Here is a 6982-nt window from a genome sequence, read left to right as displayed (position 1 = left end):
ATGGATGCCCTATGAGCTAATTTTGACAAATGTGAAGAATGTGAGACAATGTCATGCCCAAACGATTAAGTGTTATAATACATAAAATCCATGGACTCTAGTGATGAGTTACCTTGCATCCCATTTTCTTTTCTTATCTTTATTTTAATTTTCTTTCTTAACTTACAAAATTCCAAAAACATGCTTTACCTTTTATCTTTTATTTTGGTTTTGTTTTGTTTCTTTCTCATGGTATGTCTCCAATGAAAAATTTGCCATGAGAAATTGTCCAGGGATGATGAGTCACCCTTTATAGTATACTCGATGAGAGAAGCCAAGTCTGATGAGGCTCTTATTGAGATAGTACGATCATTCACCAACATGGACCCGAGTGCCTAGTGTACCATAGAGAGTCTTTATCCTCCTTTACTCTCTTTTATTTCTGCATTGGAGACAATGTAATATTTTTAGTGGGGGGCGGGGTATCGTTATGATTCATTTAATGGTCGATACCTACTCTCTCATTTTATGGCATGTAGTTTGATAAATAGTGGAGACATACTCTATTTTATTACTGTGAATTTGTGTCATACGCTTAATTTAAATGTGATATCCGATTGTGCACATTACTCTTGTATATATGTGTCTAATAAACTCCAAGGGTTTTCTTCAAAACTCGGTTCTTTCCTAAGGAGCAAATTATTATTTTCTCTTCCTTTTGATCTTTATTTTTATTTTATTTTAGTTTCTTTATCGAACCGAGTGATAATTCAACCATGAGGGATGACGAGGTGACATCCTTAGGTGAAGTATTTAGTCATTTTGGTTAACTAGGAAGAAGGAAAAATTCAAAAATACTTCCAAAATGTCATTGGCAAGGAATAAAATATTTTTGAGAAAAAAACCAAAAATCTAGTTGTAAGATCAAGGATGTCTTAAGTTTTCTTTTGAGTGAGACCATTAAACTCAATTTTTGGCTCTTTCGTTACAAGGATGAGTCGTTGACTCAGAGTAACTTATGAAGCTCAAATTGCTCAAATTGGTTGGGAGACTAACTTTTTGCTATATGAGTACGATGCCATGAGTGGTGAGATGTTTGAATAATTCTTGTGTATTTGTGTAGTTTAGAACTTGCCCCGAGTGTATTCAAAGGGAAATTCTAGGCAAGGTTGGTTTGGAGGATGACCCGAGGCCCTTTTTAACCCGTCACATAGCCAAATTTCCACCTTAACATTGTTCCCTAGTTAACCCATTTGAAAATTTTTTCCCTTCATTCTTTCTTATTGTAATGATAACTATGCTAAAACACCTAAACCCTTTTGAAAACCTCTCTTTTGGCACTTAACTTCCCTTGATTCATTGCATGATTCTAGATAATGGATTATAGGCAAAATCCTAAGTTTGGGGGTTGTGTATTTGGGAGAAGATGATCAAATAAATGATAAGAAAGGTATATGTAAGGTTGTCAATACATGTGCTTAAAAGACAAGAGATGTGCTTGATGATAAAATTGAATAGCCTAGCCCATAGTAAAAAAAAGAGAAAAATTGAATGAGGGAGGGGCTAAGAAAGGCTTATAGGTAGAATATCTCTTAAAAAGTCAAAGAAGTGAAAGAAAGAAAATGGTGGCTCTGAATGGTTTGGTAAATGCTAAACGAAAATTTAGGAAAATATGAGAAATGATTTAAAAAAGAATAAGGTGGGTGGTTTGAAAATTTTGGGGGTAGAAAGGATTGAGCGATTGCATTGAAGGAGGTCTTTTAGTCACTTGATCCATATATATTCCTTCCCGCACCTTGAACCTTCATCTTGACCCGCAAGACCTTGGTGATTCTAAACTAAGTAAGTCTACATTAGTGGCGAAAAACACAAAGGGCAAGCCTATGGTTCTATTCAATGTACTTGAATTTTGTTGTGAGAGTGAGTGTGAATTCTTTCTTTATTTGAGCTCCCTTAAGAATTGAAATATCTTTGGTGTGTGGAGCTAACTCTTGCATATGAGCGGCATCGATACTTTTGGGTAGAGGGTGATATTTTACTATCGGTTTGAGTAAATGAGTGAAGTAAGTTGCATTGTGGTGATTGAGATAATATTTGATGATTTTTTGTCTTATCTTAATATGTTTTGTGATTTGGAAAATTCATTTGATACAAACTTGGATCCTTGTTTCATAAATATGTGCTTATTGAAAAGTTTTGGTTTACTTGTTGCATGACATGTGTGGAATGTGTTTGTAGAGTTTTGTTAGCCTATTCCTTTAGTATAGCTTTCTTCAAGGTGGATTTGAGTTAAATAACCTATCTAATTGAATTATGCTTGAGGACAAGCAATAGTTTAAGTTTAGGGGGTTGATAAGTCATCAATTTGACGACTTGCTAGCACCTTTTGAGACTAAATTATCATGTTTTTCCATTGAATTGATGGTAATCTCTTACATAATGCCCATTTATGTAGGTAAAAGTAAAAAGGGAAGATTGGGTAAGTCATTCAAGTCATCAAGAGGCCAAATGTGAAGGAAATGAGTCATCCGCTTTGCATCCGCTTCACATCTGCTTTGGAGCTGCTAGCCATCTGCTCTCTGTCTGCTCTTCATCCTCTTTTGATTCGCTCAAGCAGATCAAGAATAAGGTGGCAGTTTTGTAATTCTCATCAAATGTAGAGTGGAGTTTAAAAGGATTCTTTTAGCTCATTTTTCAAGACCTAGTTTTCATTTCCTAGCAAGATAGCCTCCCTTTTGGCTCTTAGCTTCTCTTTTAGCACTTATATTTCATCTTTTGAAAAATTTGGACTAAACTTGAATGAAAAATACATGGTAGTGATTTTTCTTTGAAGAATTATTGAAACCCTAAGTGTGGAATTACATTGTCTCTATTTCTCATGGATGAAGTTAATGATAACTTTGGTATATTCTTATCCCTTTTATCTATGAGTAGCTAATTTCCACTCTTGGGGTTATACTTGCTTAGGTAGTGGTAGTGCATGGGTTTTATCTAATTATTTTTCTAACTAGTTAATTGTGATAAATGTTGCATTTATTTCATGAATTAATTGAGAGTTGGAGGTTGCAAACTTCAACTATCCTAGAACCTATGTCATTCTTGAAAGAGAGGACTTGGGTGATGAATAAATGCAACCAATAACCTGATTTGTTTCATTTAATGATATCTCTTAGACATAAGGATGTCAATTAGGGCAATAGATATGGGAAATTGTCACACTTGTGAGGTGTTCGAAAGAACCCATTTGTGAAATTTGGTGTTGTAATTGAAAGATTGACATCAATACGTTGACATCTAGCCTACCCATGACTTTTAGCTAAAAGTTGAATAAATGGCCAAATACCCATGCATGATCCCACACCTATAATTGCATAACCCCAAGGCTTATTCTCAATTGAATTCACTCTTAGCATTCTTCAACATCAAGCTAGTGCACTAAAATTAAAGTAGTTGTCATTTATAAACACATTCAAACTAAATCCCCCCATTTTACATTTATATTTGCTTTATTCACACTATGAGTCATCTTTTAGTAGACTATTAATACTCTTGAATTTTGAATTCCATGCTTTCACTCCTTGTGGATTCGACCCCAACCTAAGTTGGGTTATTATATTGACAACGATCGCTTACACCCATTCAAGAGTGTAATTTGAGCATTATCAATAATGAGGAAGACAATTCGTTCACAGATGAAGATTTACGAGTCCTTCGTAATTAAGATTATATGTCTTCAGAAGAAGAATGTTTTCCCTACCAACAAGGACAACTTTTTACTAACAAGGAAGAAGAAGATGTTTTTTATAACATCCACTCTCAATTCTAAGATTTGGAAATAAATATCTTAAAAGAAGACAAATTAGCAGCTCTAATGGAAATTCTAAAAACCCTAAACCAGGAGGATAACCAACCATCTATCAGTTATTCTCACAAAGAGAAGGAAATTCCATGTATTCCCTCCCAAAAGGGAGCTTATACCATGATAGAAGTTAATAAACTTTTAAAAGAAATACAAAAGGTTATCAATGTCCTTGTAACAATCCAAGACCTTAATAATGAGATTTATAATCTCAATAAGGAAATATCCTTTCTTAAGAGTCACAATTTGGCTTTGGACAAAAGGGTTTTTACCTTAGAAAACCCAACTGTGGCACCTACTGTAGAAAGCCCTGGTCTTCCTTTTCCTGAGGAAGATTTCCTCCAAACTTTAGAAGTTGTTACCCAACAATATTTTTATGCAAAGATAACTCTTTTAATTGATTATAATTATAAAAAAAAATTACAGCTCTCATTGACAGTGGGGCAGGCTGTAATTGTATTCAAGAAGGATTGATTCATTCAAAATATTTTGTGAAAATTACTCATGTTATGAGAAATTCTAGTGGTCATAAGATGGGGGTAGAATATAAATTCCCCAAGGCATATGTTTGTCAAGATAGATTATGCATGCCTGAAACTTTCATTTTAGTAAAAGATAGCAGTGATGAAATTATTCTGGAAAAACCTTGGTTTGTGCATATATATCCCATAATTCGGTGGGATGAGAATGGTGTGATTGGCATTTTGAAAACAAAAAAATTAAGTTTGAATGGTGTGAACCACCCTATACCAGGTATATAAACTTGATAAAGGAAAAAATATACTTTCCAAAACTAAACAAATGGATTTTCTGAAAAATGAAATTTGCAGTTTGACTATTGATCAAACTCTTCTAAATCTTAAATTAATTGAAAAAATTAAATTATTAAAAAATTAATTTTCAATAAGAATATGTGGAGACCATCCAAATGCTTTTTGGAAAATGAAAAAGCATGTGGTTAGCCTTCCATATGAAGAAAGTTTTCAAGAAGGTAATATCCCTACTAAGGCAAGACCTTGCCAAATGAATTCTGAATACTTAAAATTGTGTAAAAAAATTGATTCTCTTTTGCATAAAGGTTTTATACGACCTTTAAAATCTCCATGGTTATGCATGACCTTCTATGTTAATAAACATGATGAACAGGAAAGAGGAGTTTCGAGGTTGGTTATAAATTATAAACCTCTCAACAAAGTCCTCATATGGATCAGGTATCCAATTCCAAAATAAAAAGGATTTATTAGACAAATTATATGATGCTCTAATATTTTCTAAATTTGATTTGAAATCAGGTTACTGGCGAATCCAGATATTGAAAGCAGATAAATATAAAACCTTTTAATGTTCCTATGGGACAATTTGAATGGAATGTCATGTCATTTGGACCAAAGAATGCTCCTTCAGAATTTGGTACATCATGAATGAAATATTCATGCCTCATAACAATTTTATAATTATTTATATTGATGATATATTGGTGTTTTCAAAAAATATAGAGACACATTTTAAACATATGAATCTTTTCAAAAAGATCATTATACAAAATGGCTTAGTCATATTGAAGCCAAAAATGTTCCTTTTCCAGACAAAGGTAAGATTTCTAGGTCATAATATTGACCAAGAAAAAATCATCCTTATAAATAGAAGTATTGAATTTGCTTCTAAATTCACAGATATTATAATAGATAAAACCTAATTGCAGAGGCTTCTGGATAGTATGAATTATATCTCTCCTTTTATAAAGGAGTTGACAAAAGACACAGCTATCTTGTATGACAGACTGAAAAAAGGTTCAAATTCATGGACAGAGAGTCGTACTCTCGCAGTAAAAATATTAAAACAAAGGTTAATAACCTTCCATGCCTTACTTTGGCAAATCTCCATTGGGAAAAAATCATTGAGATTGATGCCTCTGACATCGACTACAGTGGAATTTTGAAGCAATATTTTCCACAAGATAAGTAGGCCTATATTATTCAATTTTATTCTTAAAAATGAAATGTCAGCCAGAAAAATTATACAACTGTGGCTAAGAAAATCCTTGCTGTAGTGAAATGTGTTTTAAAATTTCAAGGTGATCTTTATAATCAAAAGTTTATTATAAGAACTGATTGTCAGGATGCTAAATTTATTTTTAATAAATATTGTAAGCACGATATGACAAAGCAAATGTTTGCAAGATGGCAAGCTCTGTTAGCTCCATTTGATTTTGAAATTCAATATTTAAAGGGATCAGATACTAATCTGCCCGACTTTCTTACCCGTGAATATCTGACCGAATGTTTTCCATTTTATACAGGATGGTATCCCAAGGGACCAATTTCTCTTATAGGGGAAGGGGAAAAGGTAGACCAACCTCTACTAGAGGCAGTGATAATGCCCTTGTCTAGATTGGTAATCAAAGGCTTATAGCCTCAAATATTGCAAGTTCAAGTACATCAGATATTTATATGGATCAACAGATGTACCAAGAATTCTTGGATTTCATAAAATTGAAATCCAAAGAACAAGGGGAGCCCTCATATGCTACTGCTCTCAAAGATAATGATAATAAGAGTATGGAACTCTATGAACGAATAAAGCAAAAGAGGTCATACTTCTTCTTGAGAACCGTGATCTAAGATGGAGAGAAAATCCATGGCAACTCATGCAGAAGTACATGGACAATACATTCTATACTACCGTGACATATAAATACAGGAAGTATTACGAGACTATATTGTCTCAAACAACATCTGCTGAAATTTAACATTTTTATGCAAGTGGTAATGTCAGAAAAGATTATAATTTCTCCAAAATTATAATAAAAAGATTTTCACTCCTGAGGAATGAGGCTTGAGTACCCTTACAGAAAAAGAATATATTCATCCTGAACAATAAAAAATCACAGTTAAATATAATTACTAGGATTATGTTGAGAGTTTTAATAAGACTCTATTATGTGAGAATCCTGAGATATCTAATTCATGGTTTATCAAAGTTTGTGGAAATGTCTACAAACAATGGATACCAAATTGGTTTGCTCAATAGTGGATCTTGTATGGTCCTTCGGCAAAAATTTTGCCTGAACCTTTCAAAAGTTTTTATAATAACTGGATTGAAGTATAACCAATACTTCTCAAAATACAGAGAGAGAATATCTAT

The sequence above is a fragment of the Capsicum annuum genome, chromosome 1 (genome assembly GCF_002878395.1).
Source record: "Capsicum annuum cultivar UCD-10X-F1 chromosome 1, UCD10Xv1.1, whole genome shotgun sequence".
NCBI classification, from domain to species: Eukaryota; Viridiplantae; Streptophyta; class Magnoliopsida; order Solanales; family Solanaceae; genus Capsicum; species Capsicum annuum.
Note: the sequence above shows the minus strand (reverse complement) of the source record.